Genomic DNA, 18,234 nt, shown 5'->3' with positions numbered 1-18,234 from the left:
GAAGTTTTATTTTTCCATCCACAGCTACCACACTGGGTTGACACCCTCCCTGAGCTACGACCTTGAGGTCTTCTTCCTAGTCAGTCAATTCCTGAGTGTAGCTTTATAATTTTGCTGCAGTAGCTGCTTGATGGTGCAACGCTCTCCCCAAGGAATCTTACCTGTTGCTAACTTTGCCATTATATTGGCAAAGATATTTTTATTCTCCTGCACTTTTGGAGAGCACTAATTTTCAGGCCTGTGGTGACACTCCCCCCCCCTTTACTTTTAACAATTTTAATATTTATATATTTGCATTGTCTCAATGAATTTCCTTTTACATACTGTATCTTGTTCTTTATTGTCCTGTAAATCACTCCAGGACTTCTTTTGGGTGTGTGAAGTAATATGTAAACACACAATAAACTAAACTGTGGTTCATTTCCCTCTCATTTAAACCAGCTAATAATGCCTCCCTATATCACATACTGCAGGAAATCTTGAATCTATGCTTGCACAAAACTGATTTTTAAAACCCTCTCTTTAAGTACTATAAAGTGCTGCTGCGTATTATTAGCATGATAATCTTGTGAACTGCCCTGAGATCTTTTGATGAAGGGCGGTATATAAATCTAGTAATAAATAAAGAATAAAACCCACACAGTCAATTAAATCTGGTGTTATCCTGTGCTCATCACTGCCAATGTGGCAGCTTCCATTATTTTCTGCCAGTTGGGTGGTATTTCATTGATGTGGGCAACTCAAAGGCTCCCATTCCTTGTTGGCTGGTTTTGGAGCATCACATAAAGGTTTGGAGTTAAACTTCAGCTAGACAGGCTGTGATACACAGGGCAAATGCCACAGAGCATATGCAACACTCTTGAAGAAAAATAGCTACATTTTTGCTCAGTCACCATCACATTTAACAGAAATGGAGGTAATGGAATATCACCATTCATAGTTTTCCTGCATGGAAAATCCAGCAGTGTTGGAATCCAACCCTCTTTTATTTTATTATGTTGTTATTTAACATTTACTTAAATCTTGGTTCAATTGAGTAACAAAATAGAGCAAGGAAAGCTTTTTTTTCACACCGTTACCATGACTGTAATGCGATTTCTTTACTCCTGAGTGATATTTGCAATGCTCAACATGAGAATGAAACCCTCAGATGCTAGGCTCCCCCCCCCCCCAAGATGACCATTTGGCATTACCCATTACTTCACCCACAGGTTTCATTCAAAGCCAACTCTTCTGCCTTGAACTCTGCAAATATTCCGTTTTGGAAAACATTTCCCCTCCCTCTCCCCGAAATAGAAACATCAAGTCTGGCTGCATAGCTCTAACATTTTAAAACCTTTTAAAGATGTTCTTTAACTCCATTTAATCTGGCTAGTTGGGAGCTTCTTTCTATTTGTTTTCCACTGATGTGGAAATCTTCCAGATCTTTCAAACCAATCTGATGCTTCCAGCATCTGGAGACAACATCAAATTCATCTGATAACTGTTATCTCTGTTGCCTTGCAACGTGGAGTTCTGTCCTCAGAAGGATACTTAAAGGTAAAGTGCTTCTTGCATTCTTGAGATGGTATCACCAGGGGAGGGTTCAAACCCGTGTTGACTATAAATAGCTGTAAAATGAAGTAGCACCAAGCGGGAGATGTTATCAAACATTACTGTAACCATTTCCCCCTCCAGTATAAATGAGTTAACTGGGGCTGTTTGGCCCTCTCCATATCTTTTGGACTACAGCTTTCATCAGCCCCTAGCAAGTTGAAGCCACTGCTGGAAGTGAAGCCTTCTTCACAAATCACACTGTGGGCAGGAGACAACAAAATTGACACAACCAGTGCTTTTTTTGTTTTAAAAAAATGTTTAGAGGTACTCTCATTTTCCTACTCATATTGAAATACTGCCCCTCAATGAGGTAAAACTTAGATTCACAAAATGTTTAGGGGTATGCATACCACTGCGTACCCCCAGAAAAAAGTAGTGGCCACAAATATAACAAAGGCAAAGCCAGGAGATTCTAGTGCAGAGCAGCTGTGAAAAAGCTGAATTCCATGCTAGGGATCATTAGGAAAGGGGTTGAAAATAAAACTGCCAGAATCATAATGCTGTTATACAAATTTCTGGTGAGACCACCTGCTATGTTCTAACCTTGGATCCTAGAACAATAGGCAAGTAGGATCCTAGAATGCAACAACTGATTGGCCTGCAGGAAAAGACCAATCAGGCTCCAGGAGGGAAGCAGAATCAGCCAATCAGACGGGACTCATTGTGTAAATAATGTATATAAAAGCCTGAGGTTTGGGGGGCAATTCAATCACTGTTTTACAAGCTGCAATAAAGAGCATGAAATCACTACAGGACTCCGAGTATATTTCACCACACTTGGAATGGAGAGCAGCAGGGGTCCCTGAAGTCTCTCAGTGCTCTGAGACTGGGTTCTGCACAACAACATGGATCTGACTCAGCTCAGTCTTTGTTGGGACTGAATTCAGGGATGCTAGAACTCTAAGAAAAGAATGGACAGAAAATAACGTTCTTCATAGACAGGGAATGTTTTCATAGGATTTAACTGCATTTCCTCCTTTCATTTTATAAGAGATTTGGAGGAACGGGGGGGGAAATAAATAAACATTTCCTAATATGATCTACCTCTTGTGGCTTTTCTCTTTGTTGTGGCAGGGTTTCCTGTGTATGTTTGGGCTGAAAGAATAATTGCAGCAGATCAGAGGCTATGAAAAGCTGGGCTTACTATTTGTGTATAAAATTATTCAAGGTGCAGAGAAATTGGATAGGGAGGCATTTTTCTCCCCTTCTCATAATCCTAGAACCAGGGGTCGTCCCAATGAAGCTGAACAGTGGGAGAGTCAGGAGAGACAACAAGAAGTACTGTATTCTTTGCTCTATAAGACTCACTTTTTCCCTCCTAAAAAGTAAGGGGAAATGTGTGTGCGTCTTATGGAGTGAATGCAGGCTACGCAGCTATCCCAGAAGCCAGAACAGCAAGAGGGATTGCTGCTTTCACTGTGCAGCGATCCCTCTTGCTGTTCTGGCTTCTGAGATTCAGAATATTTTTTTTCTTGTTTTCCTCCTCCAAAAACTAGGTGCATCTTGTGGTCTGGTGCGTCTTATAGAGCAAAAAATATGGTACTTCCTTGCACAGGGCATAGCTAAGCTACAGAACTGGCTCCTTCAAGATGTAGTGTTGGCTGCCAATGCAGGCAGATATCAAAGGGGAGTAGATTAATTCAGGGAGGGTAATGTTATCAGGAGCTACTAATCATAATGGCTATATTACCTAAGTATTAGAAACATCTGAAAAATAAGTTAAGCCCAGCAGTACCGTTCGGGTACATCTCATTCCAGATCAATTCCAAGAAGCGGCAGATAAGAGGTCAATCACTGCAATCCCCCACCCAAGTCAAAGCAATGCTGGTGTTAGCCCCTGGCATCACATCACAATGATCCTGGGCCCTCCCAGCAGCAAAGTTGCTTTGCCTCGAGCAAGACAATTACCAGCAGAAACAGGAGATAGCAAAACAACCCTGGCAGTCACTCCCCTAGCTTCCATGTCAACGCTCCCACCAGTTGCAACACTGATTTGCACACCAGCAGTGCCTGCGCCTTACCCACCCAGGGAAGCCTCAGATCAAGGCACAAAAATGGTTGAATGCCCGGATGATGCTATGGAACTTGGTAGGCCCAACTTTTCACATAAGGCATCTATCCAGGTACCTCAGCACCTCCACTGCCCATGTTGCAGTGGGAGAGATAGCAGAAACCAGCAGATTCTTGTAGCTGCAGACTCTAGGCCTCCTCTCAGATAAGACTTTAGAAGCTCACACAGAAGCAGCCTGATAATAATCTCTTGCCAGGCAAACATCTAGGGACAGTCAGGGAAAGAAGCAGTTACTCTTCCATAATATGAGTGTAGCCCTCCAGTTTTTACTGGTCTACAACTCCCATCATCCCTGACCATTGCCCATGATGGCTGAGGCTGCTGGGAGTTGATGTGCAACAACAGTGGAAGGACATTTTGGGATACACTAAGAGTGAGACAAAATGTGGTTTTCAGAATGATGTGTTAGCTGGAGGTACTTCATCTTTATTTTTTAATTGCTGTTTTTAGATATGTTGTGGTGTATTTTAATTATTGTTTATAACTAGTTTGTTTTATTATTTCATATTTTATAACTGATGTTTTTAAATGTTGCAAGCTGCCTTGAATCACAACTTGGGAGAAAGGTAGGATAGAAATGGATTAAATCCAATCAATCAATCATGGAACTCCAATGGGATTTTCTGCCCGCTGAAGGAGTGCCTCCTTCCTTCCAATATGTAAATAAAGGAAATACTACAGGAACACTGTACGCCTCCAGGGCTCACTGCTCCAGAGGAAACTCAGTGCTGGAGCATCCAATCCCTCATGGAAGTGGGGAAACATTTAATACTGCATTGCAAGGGGAAATGTAGCATACAAAGCAGCCCTTAAGTGACAGGTGAAATAAAGCAGAGAGACACACCTCTCTCTCTCTCTCTCTCTCTCTCTCTCTCTCTCTCTCTCTCTCATTTACTTATTTAAACTACCCCTCTACAAGAACTAAGAGGACTTGCTCTCCTTTGGACCTGTTTTTCCCAAGGAGATCCTAAGCAACTTGTACCCTGTTTACAGGACCTCACAAGCAAAGGAGCCATGCCATGTGAGTTCAAGGGGAAAGTACTTCTCTGAAATGTTATCAGTCAATACGAGACTTGCTACAGGATGGCTCTCCAACTTCCTGCACATGCTTTCCACATGACCTCATAAAAATTCTCTTTGAGGTTAATAGTTTTAATCATTGACAGCACAGCACAATGTCCATCTGATCTCACATAACTTTATAGTTTTGTCGTTGCTTCTCTTGGGTAATTCCATTTCTGATAGAATTCAAGGAGACAATTGGTTTGAAATTGAGATGTACTTGGATGCAAGAACATGAGAAGAGCCATTCTGGATCAGGTCAACTGGTATTCAGAAGCATTATTGCCTCTGTTTGTTGAGGCAGAGCATAGCCATTATGGCTAGTCGCCAACGATAGCCTTCACCTCCATTAATCTAAAGTCTAAAGATTTATGGAGATTCTTGGGAGAGAAGTCTGATTCCAGGAATTGAGGAGAGTTTTTGGAGACAAGAACAATCAGTGCTTTTTTTGAGGGGGTACACAAGGGTACGCAGTACCGGAAAAACACTGAGAACAATCATGTAGAAAAAGGGAGTCAGAAGTACTGATTATAACCCTCTTCAGGCATTCTCCTTGTGTCTAACAGCATCTTTCTGTGAGTCCTGGAAGATGGGCTCCCTGCCTTGCAGGCCTTTTTTTCCACCTGGGGTTGGAGGGTGGGATGCTGATTGACTCTAGTTACAAAAGCTGAGGCTAAAGACTCTTAGTGCAGACCCAGGTCATTGAGCCTGAGCTTCCACAGCCCCCACCTGCCACAAACCACCATTGATAGGATTTGACTGCAAAAGCAGCAGATATATTCTATGCTTACGATAATATTTTTTATCTTTTGTCAGTTATGCTGTTTTAAATGTGCATTTCATCTTTGACTTCCTTTAGTAATGTTTTCTTTTGAAATGTTTAAGATAATATTTTACTTTCCTGTTATTCATTTTCATTAATTCATTCAGCCTTTATTGGCTTAATGGTTTCCTATTAATTAGGATGCTTTGAATGTATATTTTATACTTGACTTTATTCAGGAATGACTTATTCTGGATTGTTTTATTTGATGTTTGAATATGTTGCAAACTGCTTTGAGATTTCTTTTCCTTAAAAATATTAAGTGGTATGCAATGAAATTAATAAAAATAACAAATCCCTCAACTGTCCCGGGAAAACCAGGACATCCTATTTTTTCATGTGAGAATACAGCAGCCATTTGGAGTGCTACGATCTCACCCCCCCAAAAAAAGGTATTTGGGGGGGGCATGATCTCACGCAGGTCCTGTTACTCTCTCAGGAGCACAGCCCAGAAGATGTGCAGCCCAGTTTTGGGCCTGAACATGTTGGAGGATATGTAATAATAATACATGAGCAGAGAGGAGCAAGCTAAGGCCCACCTATCGTAGCTACCCTCATAGCAAACTCTGAAGTGAGAAGACTCCTGTACTCATGGAGATGCCTCACTTCTGAAGTTTCCCCTCCAATTTACGGAAGGCTACCAGGCTAGCAAGGGATGCGGGTGGCACTGTGGGTTAAACCACAGAGCCTAGAACTTGCTGATCAGAAGGTCGACAGTTTGAATCCCCATGATGGGGTGAGCTCCCGTTGAGTGGTCCCAGCTCCTGCCAACCTAGCAGTTCAAAAGCACAAAGTGCAAGTAGATAAATAGGTACCGCTCCAGCGGGAAGGTAAACAGCATTTCTGTGTGCTGCTTTGGTTTGCCAGAAGCGGCTTAGTCATGCTAGCCACATGACCCGGAAGCTGTCTGCGGACAAACACCGGCTCCCTCGGCCAATAAAGCGAGATGAGTGCCGCAACCCCAGAGTCTGTCACGACTGGACCTAATGGTCTGGGGTCCCTTTACCTTTACCTTACCAGGCTAGCAGCAGGGAGGACAGAGCTTAGCCCACTCGTCCTTGCTTCTGTAATGTTTTTACATGCAACATGAATACCTGAAAAGTACAGAAGTGTGTTTTCTACCCAAGACACATGTATAACTGTGAATGAGAGTTCTATATTTGTATTTACACAGACCTTGAGAGGTGCAGCCATTTATTTCACATTGAAGCAATGTGAGAAGTGGGCTTGTGTTTTGCTCATGGGGCAGTTGTGAATTTCAATAAACGGACAGCAATTGTGATGCCACTGAGAAATCCCAAGTAATTCATGTTGTTCTTATCTAGTTGCCCAAGCCTATTTTTCTACAATTCTACACTGGGAACAAAGGCCTTTCACTTAAGCAAATGGAATTAGTTAATCTCCTCTGAAGGAATCTCTTTCTGGGTTAGCAATTAGCCCATATTCATAACATGAACCAGGAACTTGAACAACATCCAAAATGTTGAAGGAAAATACTTGAGGCTTCCTCATTCCTCTCAAGCCGCAGGGCTTAGTGCCCCCCCTCGCCCCAGACACCGCTCAATGGCATCGCTTTCCTGGTTGACCAATATTTAATCACCCCCAATTCCCATGATGCAAAACCTGCCCAGTGCCATAGAAGATTAATGCATTAATAGGGAGGTGGCTGACAAAACTGCAAACTTCTTCACAACAAATATTTACTTGTACTACTGTGGCAATTTACTCTGTTTGGTGCCAAGAGGAAGATTCTTTCTTAGGGTAACATTACAACAGAAAACCAGATAATTTACAAATTTACAAATTATCTTAGTTCCCCCAGCCTGCCTCCAAAGAAAGGGCAATTTAAGCTCACCTGACATTATTCCAAGGCATGAATGTCTGTCAGCTAAGGTGGCTTAAGCAGTGGGCTCTGCTTCAATCATTCAGTCCTAAAAATTATTGTGGAGCTGCTAAGAGAACAGCCCTCCAAAAATAGAAAAAAATACAAAACCTCTTGAAGCAAGGCTGAGTGCACATGGCCACAGCCAACTTTTGGTGTGTCTGTTTGTGCTGAAGAGGTATTGGCACCACACTGCTATTTTCCTATGGTGCTTTTCCATCCTAATTTCACAGCTGGCTGGCTCCTTTCCCAGGACAGGGCCTTTCTAAATGCTAGAACTCACGGACATCCAATAAAACTGAAGGTTGGAAGATGATAGATAGATAGATAGATAGATGATAGATGATAGATAGATAGATAGATAGATGATAGATAGATAGATAGATGATAGATGATAGATAGATGATAGATAGATAGATAGATAGATAGATAGATAGATAGATGATAGATAGATAGATAGATAGATAGATAGATAGATAGATGATAGATAGATAGATAGATGATAGATGATAGATAGATATAGATGATAGATAGATAGATGATAGATAGATAGATATAGATGATGATAGATAGATAGATAGATAGATAGATAGATAGATAGATGATAGATAGATAGATAGATGATAGATAGATAGATAGATAGATAGATGATAGATAGATAGCCAGCTTTGTCACGCTGGCCACATGACCCGGAAGTGTCGCCGGACAGCGCTGGCCCCCGGCCTCTTAAGTGAGATGGGCGCACAACCCTAGAGTCGGACACGACTGGCCCATACGGGCAGGGGTACCTTTACCTTTACCTTACCACTGTTGTGCTTTACAATTTTAAAATAGTAAAACACTGATTTTAAAAATTGTTCTCTTCTTCTTGCTCAAAGGGCAGATGGTGCCAATTGACAGAAGTCATCAGATTCAGGGCAGACAGAAGAAAGCACATTTTCGCCCAGTTCATATTTGGTTCGCCCAGTTCATGGATGGTTTTGAAAGACAAGCTCATGCACAATAAGGCTATCTTCTACCTCCACTGTCAAAGGCAGTGTGGCGTTTGCCCTCCTAGGTGGGTCATAAGGAAAGGGTTAAATGAGTGTGAAGTGATAGGCCAGTGGGAACCCAAGAGGAGGAGTTAGAGTTGGAGTTGTTGGGAAGTCAGTTGGGAGTTGGAGAAGGAAGAGGGAGGATAAATCTGTGGGTTGGTCGAGTTGTGTTGTGAGAGGAATTGTTAGGTGGAGTCAGATAGATAGTTGGGATAATCAGTTTGAAGTTGTTAGGAAAGTATAGGACAGTTTAGGAACTAAGATTAAGAAACTGCCAAGAAAAAATAACTGAAACCATAAACTTGTTCATGCCTATAAAATAAACTTGATTATTTGTTAATGTTAACAACTGTCTGGCCTCCGTGTGTACCCGAGAGAAATGGGTTGGTGGCAGCGGGAAAGCAACCACAGTGGTGGCACAGGGATCAATAGACCGTCAAACGTCTGGGGACCCTGTGTGATCGCCGCAGGCAGTATGCCTCAGATTACCAGTTGCTAAGAATCCCAAGCGAGAAGAGTGCTGTTGCACTCAGGGTCTTCTTGGCTTCCCCTAGAAATCTGGTTGGTCATTGTGAGAACAGGATGTTGGATGAAAAGGGCCTTTGGACTGATCCAGCAGGGCTCTCCTTGTGGTCTTATGACATCACACAGAAAAGGAGGAAAGGCCTGTCTGGCTGGTTCACTCACAGGCAGCTAAGAAATGCCTGTCTTTTCTGTGTGGCAGAGTCTGAGAGTGGCATTTCGTGGGGGTGAGATTCTTGACTAACCATTTTCACCTCTTTGATTAAAGGGATTGCCAGTTCCTACCCCACTTCCAACACCTCTCGTCAGTTGTGTGAATTATTTTGCAGGTTTTCAAATTCTTGCCCTGCGCTGACATTCTCTCTCTTTTTTTTCACTTTTCATAAAACTAAAGTACTTTTATTACACCAAAAAATGTTAGGCAGCTATGAAGTGGGGCACCAGAATCTTTATGAGATTCACCATAATTTCCAACATTCTGTTAACTGTGAGCCACACACCTTCAGTCAACTCTAGTTTGGCTGAAGAAGTGGTTATGATTTAGCTTAAATGCCACATGTGAACGTTTTTTAATGGGGAATAGACTGGGTGGGGGCATTTTGAAACCAAAAGCCATCCTAGCCAATGTATACTTTGTATTTGCATATCAGGCCAATTTGACGCAAAGGGATTTGCATGTTGTTCCCGCTGTTTATCTCTACAGCTCCCAGTTATATAATTCACAGTCAGGAGTTCTGCAACCTGCCGTGATTACTGCTTCCCGCCATGAACTAATAGCTCAATTTATTATTAGCCTTGGGAGCTTGCACCGAAAATGCTGACGGGACCATAAACAGCAGGTTTAAAGGTAAAGGTACCCCTGCCCGTACGGGCCAGTCTTGACAGACTCTGGGGTTGTGCGCCCATCTCGCTTAAGAGGCCGGGGGCCAGCGCTGTCCGGAGACACTTCCGGGTCACGTGGCCAGCATGACAAAGCTGCATCTGGCGAGCCAGCGCAGCACACGGAACGCCGTTTACTTTCCCGCCAGTAAGCGGTCCCTATTTATCTACTTGCACCCGGAGGTGCTTTCGAACTGCTAGGTTGGCAGGCGCTGGGACAAACAGCAGGTTTATCTAACAGCAAAACACAGTGCATCCAGACAGGCTGCAGGGGGAGAAAGGGCAAAATAATGCCAAACAGAGCGGTGAAATCCATACTCTCCAAAGTTCCATAAACAAATATAAGGCGGTGCTTTTTGTACTCCAAATACAAAGTATTACTTCAAGGGCCACCCTTACTCCTAAGGCTGTGCATTGCTTATCTTTTCTTTCAGTATACTGCAGAATGCCCACACACACATTGAAAGAATGAGTGAGGGGTTGTGCAGGCTAGCTCCAACTCCAGTGTAAGCAGTGCCCACACTTGAGTCCATGAGTCCATGAGTATGGCTGGCATGCAAAGGGGCTTTGCGTACATACTAGTGTGTACCTGTAGAATGCCAGTCCAATGCCCGGATGGTGTGGTGAGTTACCCTTGTGCATGATGGGAATGTGACTAGCCTGCAGGCCCCACAGTCCCTTTCATGCATGGAGCAGTGTCTGAACCCTCCTTTAGACTGGCAACAGTTATATTCTGCAGCAGCTGCTAAGCATGGAGTAGCATGCTGCATGCATGGCGCCTTGATGTTCTTACACATGCATGCATGAGTGCTAGGGATAGTGAATCTTCTCTTCACTCCAAGAAACCCTGGGAACAGCAGCAGAGGAAGCCGCTCGGGCGCGTGGAGTGGCGCGCCCAGGGGCGGAGCTTGTTGCCTATAGGGGCGGGGCGGGGCCTCCAGAGTCTGCCTGCCTCTTCCCATTCAGCCGCTCTACAGCTGAGGGGGAGGCAGCAGGCAGACTGTTTGGGTAGCACAGAGCTTGCACGTGCCTGGTGAGTGCCACCTGGCATTTTGTCACCCCCCTCCGTGGTGACACCTGGGGCAGCCCACACCCTCCACACACCCCTTCCTCCGCCCCTGCCTGGGAAGGAAGCTGAGGCCCAAAGAATGACGCATCAGGCAATTCACAATGACAATAACAAGACATCCCTAAAAGGCAAAATTAGAGTCATAATAAGGAGAGTGATTTTTTCCCCAAATTAGGGCCTAGCAAACTTGGGCACTTGGAGTGAATGTAAATCTCTAGGGCATATCCAGACGACCATTTTATTACACAGGGCTCTGAAAACACAGAGCCGGAACGCAGACTATAACACTGGATCAGATTGAGAGAGCACAGGGGCCAAGCTGTGGGGCAAGTGGGTCTGGTTCAGAAATTCAGAATGTCTTCCACACGGTGGAGGCTGCCTCAGAGTCTTGGGTGGGTGTGTACACTTGGCATCACACAAATGATAGCATCTCATGAACTCCGCAGTTGTGTGTCAGCTTGCATGGTGCTGCTCACAAACCATTTTGAATTTGGGATTTAAACTCTGGTTACTGTTGCTCCAAGCTCAACATTATGTATGCTAAGCTACGAAGAGTAATGCACAGATTATAAAAGTATGCTCATTATGTGTGGCACACATGCACACCCCCTGCAGCTTACTTGCAGCAAAAGACTTGTTTTACGTTTTCTTACCATTTCCTATGCAAGGGGTCAGCTGGAGCACTGACTGATTTCACAAGCTAATGATCAAACTCTATGGAGGCCAATTACCAGGAATTGTTGGTTGTGTTAATTATAATTAGGCACTTACCAAAATAATTAACACCTACCTATCTCAATTTTCTATTCTCAGCTGAAGATTATCTCTTTCTCTCTCCAAACATTTAAATTTAGTACGAGGGAAGGTGGAATTACGCAGACCTTTAAAAGTTAGAAGCAAGAAGTTGTGTTTTATTTCCTATTGTCTTTTAAAAGCATCTGTTCAATAAATTTGTCAAAAATACAGAATGCTACATATTAAGCACCATAAAAAAATGAAGATCAAACAAACATGCAGCCCAAGAGTTAGTTGTTGTTGTTTAGTCGTTTAGTCGTGTCCGACTCTTCGTAACCCCATGGACCAGAGCACGCCAGGCACAAGAGTTAGTACTTAATTGAAATTGCAGATATAAACTATTACGTTTTAAATGGTTTATTTATCAAAGTTCAGGTATATCCAAGCAGCTTCATCATGACATTGCATTATGTCTGCAATGGTATGGAGATATATTGAAATCCTTGGAGAAGTGTTTGGCTTTTCTTCTTTAAAGAAAATGCTTATTTATTAATTTAACATATTTCTATTGTGCCTTATTAATACAATTAATAAATCATAAATAATTCCCATGCATGGAGCCAAGCCAATGAGTGGATGGGAAGAAAATCCAAGTTAAGTAGTTTATCAATCAGGAAAGCAAGAAAGAAAGCAGGTGACATTAAAAAAATGGATACGAACCATGGGGGACCACAAAGAGACCTCCAGGATTAGCAGGGATATAAGGGATCAGGCAATCCCTGAACCCAAACTGTTAAGGACTGGGGCGTCAGCTACATTAGTAAAGAAACAGTGATTTGAATGCACTATAAACATGCAACACCAGATGGCGCCAGAGAGCAGGAAATTTCAAAACACGACTTTCCATAGAGATTTTTTCTTTTGTTAAAATGATCCAATTTCTGACCTATTTATAGCAGTTTCCCCCCTGCGTTTAGATCCACCCCTGGTAAATTAAAACTACAAGCTTAAGTCTGGCCTGGTAGCATATGGGCAACCACGGCAAGCATTTGAGCGCCAGAGTTATGTGTTGGTGGCAGTCTGTCCACATCAACAGTCTAGCCACAGCAATTTTCACCAGCTGAATCTTCCAAGCCAAGCCAAAGAAAAGCCTCGTATAGCGTGCGTTGCAATAATTGAGCTGTGAGGTTACCAGTGCATGAATCACCATGTTCCTGTATGGCTAACTAACTCAAAAGAACTTAAGATCTCTCAGAAACAGATGTCCTTGCTCGTTGGCAGCGTTCACATTACTGAGGTTGCTTGACACAGTTTAACGTGCTGTGAATTGTTTGTAGCACAGCAGCTCAGTCAAATTGTGATTGTTAATGTGCATCCGGTACACTGCATGAGCCACTGGTCTAGATGAACCAGACAGTTCTTGGAGTAGCAGCTACCTGGCTTCAACAGCAGAGGGTGCTTGTGATGCCGCCGTGTGTGTTGGCGCCTGTGCCAGGTGTCAGAATGCATCATCATTTCATCATCATATTTCACATGCTGTGACATATTTGGACTTGGGTGTGTGGATCAGTTAGGTAGGCGTATGTTTGTTTAGATGAAAGTCAGCAGTGGTGAAGAGGACAGAAGCGAAGATCAGTGATGGTTTGTTTGCTTGAGATGTTTCCATAGGAATATGCATTGCTTTAAAATGAGAGGTACCTGAAGCAATAATATATACCGTTATCTACCTCAAAGTGTGCTCATACATACTTTGAGTAAGCAACACATTTAAGGGAAACATGTATTTGAGGCAGGTGGTTTTGTTAAAGAGATTAAATTGAAATCCCAAAGAAGGGCTGCAAATCTACTTCACATTTGACTAGTGATACGTGTTTTCTGAATTGGAAAATTGTCCAGAAAAAATGGGCAAGTACTTATAAACATTTAAATAGATATCCGTGTCAAAGTCTCAAATCCCTTTTTGCTCAAATAGAGAAAAAGAGATAGAGAAAAGGGTGTCTGGGTGACCCATGCTGAAAGCATCCTTGTAACTATTGTAAGGTATACACTGAACTTTGTGGAGCTTCCTTCTGAATATACATGTACACAAGAGAGGCTCAAAGGTACTGTGATGTTTCTGGGATTCTTTGCCCCTGTTTTTTCGCTCCCAAAAGTTCATTAGATAAGCTAAACGAGGGGTGTTTAAGTTGGTCCAGGTTTATTACTGGGACTAGATCTACTCTAAAATACTAAAGTATTAACAGAACCGCACCCACAGGATTAATGAGCAGGAACATTCTTGTGTGGGAGAGATTTCACTGGCTGCCAGTTCCCAGTCCTTACCGATACCATTTCCTTTGAATGTGCTAATTCTCTTTTTTAGTACTTTTGTTGGAAAGACGGAAGTATTAACTTGGGGTGAGACAGGGTCAACCCAATACATTTTGCCACCAGAGACAAAGCCCCAAATCAGGTGCTCCTCTCACTGCCAGGGAAGAAGGGGTGAATGCAGACTGACATCCAGGAACAAGGTGATGGGAAGAAAGATCAACATCGGGATCTGCTGCCACTGGGAACCCTGCTGCCTGAGGCAATCTCCTCACCCGGTCTCATGGGTGGGCCAGCCCTGGGGTGAAATATGGTTATTTAGAATCTGCCCCTATCAAAACACATGGAATCCAAAGACCTTAACTTCTCCTAGCTCCCAATAGAAGACATTTTAACATAAGCCTGGGTGGTACATCGATAGGAAATTGCCTGTGACAGCTGATGTAATGGCAGGACCTACTTAGCCTATAAAACAGGGGTGAAACAAAGGTCTACCAATTGCAACAATTGACTGACAGTTTGGACCCATAGAAAGGCAGGCAGAACTGAGTTTGGGATAAACAATGCTGGCAAGATGTACTTCTGCCTTTTAGAAAGGAATGGGGAAGGCAGGTTGGGAGTCTGGGTGAAGCAGGTGTCAAATTCTGAATTACAATACTGTATATAAAACTGAATTTCTACAGTTTGACCATTTGCACCCATCACTAACAGGTACTTTATTGTGCTTTACAGATCTTAATTTTAAGGTGGATTTCCAATTAGTTCTTGTGAGTGACCCAGATTAATAAAGCACCTAACCGAGTGCTGGGACGTGGGTGGCACTGTGGGCTAAACCACAGAGCCTAGGACTTGCCAATCAGAAGGTTGGCGGTTCGAATCCCTGCGACGGGGTGAGCTCCCGTTGTTCAGTCCCTGCTCCTGCCCACCTAGCAGTTCGAAGGCACGTCAAAGTGCAAGTAGATAAATAGGTACCACTCCGGTGGGAAGGTAAACGGCGTTTCTGTGCGCTGCTCTGGTTCGCCAGAAGCAGCTTAGTCATGCTGGCCACATGACCCAGAAGCTGTACGCCGGCTCCCTCGGCCAATAAAGCGAGATGAGCGCCGCAACCCCAGAGTTGGTCACGACTGGACCTAATGGTCAGGGGTCCCTTTACCTTTACCTTTAACCGAGTGCTGGCTGTGGGTTTGAGAAGTACCTCTGCTGGGCTTCTTCCCTAGTGGGCCAGCCCGGCTGTGGCAGACAGCAACAGTCCAAGCAGTGCAGGTGGCCAGGCCTAGCCACCATTTTGATTTCCCATATTGCCCTGGAATGACAATATGTCAAGGGCATTGCAGATAATTAAAGTAGTGGCTCAACCCAGCTTTCCCATGTTGATCAGAGTATTGGGCCTGGAAAAAATGTAAAGTGGTGTGGGGTCAAGGAAGGCCTTGGTGCTGTGTGCTGCCAGGCACTGAGACCCTGACAGAACCACAAGGTTCCCATGTGTGGACACTGGCTCTGGTATCCAGGAAGGACAGAACAGGAAAGTAGGGCTGTGTGGTGCCCAACCCTTGAATCTCACTAGCTGCCACTGTTGTGAGAGTTTTAGTCAATGTTTTGAAATCTAACTTCTTATATAAGTGCCAAGTATTGTTATTGTGAAATTGTGTTTTCCATGAGGCCTACAGTGGCTTTTCAGCAACAAGCTAAATTTATCCCTGCGGTAGCTCCAGTGACTTGAATTTCTCCCGCTATGCCTGAGTGTTTCCAAATGTACAGAAATCTGGACTGTTGCTTGGGCTAACAAGGAAGTAATGATTTTTAATATGTGGAATATGATATCACCCGATTTACATCCATGTGTTGGATCTCTGCCCGTCTCCTCTTATCTTGCAACTCTCACATTTCATTGCATCATTAAATGAGCTTTTAACTCTAAAATGTAGCAAGTGCCTAAAACCACCAAATCCACATAAAACAAGGCTAACCTCAAAAGATTCCTTCTGACGTCCTCCTTTGATGGCGTGGTTCACTAACCCTAAGATCCTTCCACTGTGAAACTCTCTGCGCAAAGTTCCAAGCAAAGATGGGAATCAAAACAGCCATTCATCAATCAGCACCACACCATTTAGAGGATGGGAAGCGCTCATAAAACACAATCAGCTGTTGGCATTGCTTCTAGCACACTGCAAATATTTAAGGAGAGGGTGGAACTCATTTCAAAAGATTCTATCCATTTAATTGATGATGTAGAAGCTAAACAACTTTTTAAAAGCCCAGCTACGTTGTGAAGCTCTTGCTAAGGTACAGCCTGTTGCATTTCTGAGGATTTCTGAACACTGTGCAATTTTTTTAAAAAATGATCTGCCCTAGAGGAGATGTTGCAATATCTATGACTTAGGAGATCAGTTTTCCCATGTGAGGGCTGTGTACATACAGTGTTTTATTCTAGAATCAGTGGAAACTGAGCTCTTGTTTTTGCTGTGTAGTCCACATTTGAAAACAGAAGTAGGCAACCCCAGAAATGGAGAGTGTAGGTGGACATAACACCAAGATCACAATCACCACTTCCTTCTTCAGTCACCTGGGACATGCACAGGAAGGAAAAGACATGGATAACCTAATCAAGGGGAAGGTTTTCAAATGTGTATCAAGTAACCACACTCACTCTTGTGGACAGCAAGATCTAGAACCAGGGCTCCCAAACTGCGGTCCTTGGGCCACTGGTGGTCTGCAAACTTCATTCAGGTGGTCTACAGTGTGTCTGTAAAAATAGAGTTTAAATCATCAGCATCTAGCACAATGTGTTACAATTGCTCCAACGGGCAGAAAAATCATGAAGTGGTCTTCCAAGAATCTCAAAGATTTTCAAGTGGTCTGGGGCAGAGAGGGGTGTAGTTTGGGAACCAATGATGTAGAATCATTCTAGACTAAAAACAGCATGTTGAGTGTCAGTATGAAGACTCTGAATTTTTTTATATATGAAAAAGCTTTTGCTGACGCAGCATTCTGTTGCATGAGACAAGTGGGACAAGTCCATCCAGTTAGGCAGTCATGCTTGATCTGTAGCTGGTTATGCCAAAATGGGTTGGCAATGACTGTTAAAGCTGGAGTCACCTTATCTAGAAAACCAGAATACAGGTCACTAGATTGTGAAAGTGGAAAGTCAATAGAGGTATGTATTGCTTCATTGCCTCTATAAATCTTAGCTTATCCTCCACTCCTTTTTTGTTGTTGTTGTTGTTGTAAAGGATGGCATCTGCAGCAACTTCTCGTGCACATGGAAAGCATGAATGGCAGAGATGTTGCTAGGTACTTTAAAGATCCAAAGCACAGGCCTGTGATGCAAATTTGCATAAAATCAGCAAATTCTCATTTATGTATTTGTAGATAGATGGAATTTTTCAGCTCTTGGTTTAATTATTTGATTATTTAAAATATCTCTAAGTGGTGTACAAAAGAAACTGAAGCAACAACAGGCAACTTAGACAAAATATCACAAAAATACACAATTACATATAAAAATGCTATTTGTTTTATTGGGCTTGGCTAGATAAGGTCTGAGGAGCGTGCTGATTTGTAGAAAATCCGAAACTGGGTTTGTTGAGATGTTTATGAGGCGATGTTGTAGGTTCTTCATTAAGTCACTCGCCAGGATCTTATGTATTTCGTCATTCACCATCAGAGACCATTTCACTCTTGACGTGCCTGAAGATTCGCCGACTGCACACGTTGACTCTGCAGGAGGCTGACATTCTAGGAAAGGAGCTAATGAAACTAAAAGCGGGAAGTGATCACTTTCAGTTCTTACCAGCATGTCTACTATTTTCACCAGGCTGAAGAGTGGTGGTGAAACTATGAAGTAGTCTATGACACTTCCTCCCTTACTATGTAAGAAAGTGAGTTGGCCCTTGGAGGTCTCAGCTGGGCATCCATTTAATATCAAAAAATCATGCAGAAAAACCCATTCTAGGAGTTTCAGTCCTTGAGGGTTTAATTTCTTATCCATGGAAGTATGAGTAAAGGGGGACATGTCATCCAGATCAATTCCACGTGATGTTAGGCTTCCCTCTGGGCCGTCGCCAATGTGGACATTAAAGTTCCCACATAGTAGGATTCGGGCATCTGAGTATTTCACCTTTATCTGCTCTATAAGGCTTGTTAGATTGGTCCAAATCTTAACCACCACAGCTAGGGAATGTACTGGTGGAAAGTAGATTTTGTTGTTGTTGTTGTTTAATTCTCAAAGCTTTATTTATTTTTGCACATTTTGGC

The sequence above is a fragment of the Podarcis raffonei genome, chromosome 3 (genome assembly GCF_027172205.1).
Source record: "Podarcis raffonei isolate rPodRaf1 chromosome 3, rPodRaf1.pri, whole genome shotgun sequence".
In the NCBI taxonomy this organism is placed as follows: Eukaryota; Metazoa; Chordata; class Lepidosauria; order Squamata; family Lacertidae; genus Podarcis; species Podarcis raffonei.
This window is presented reverse-complemented; position numbering follows the sequence as displayed.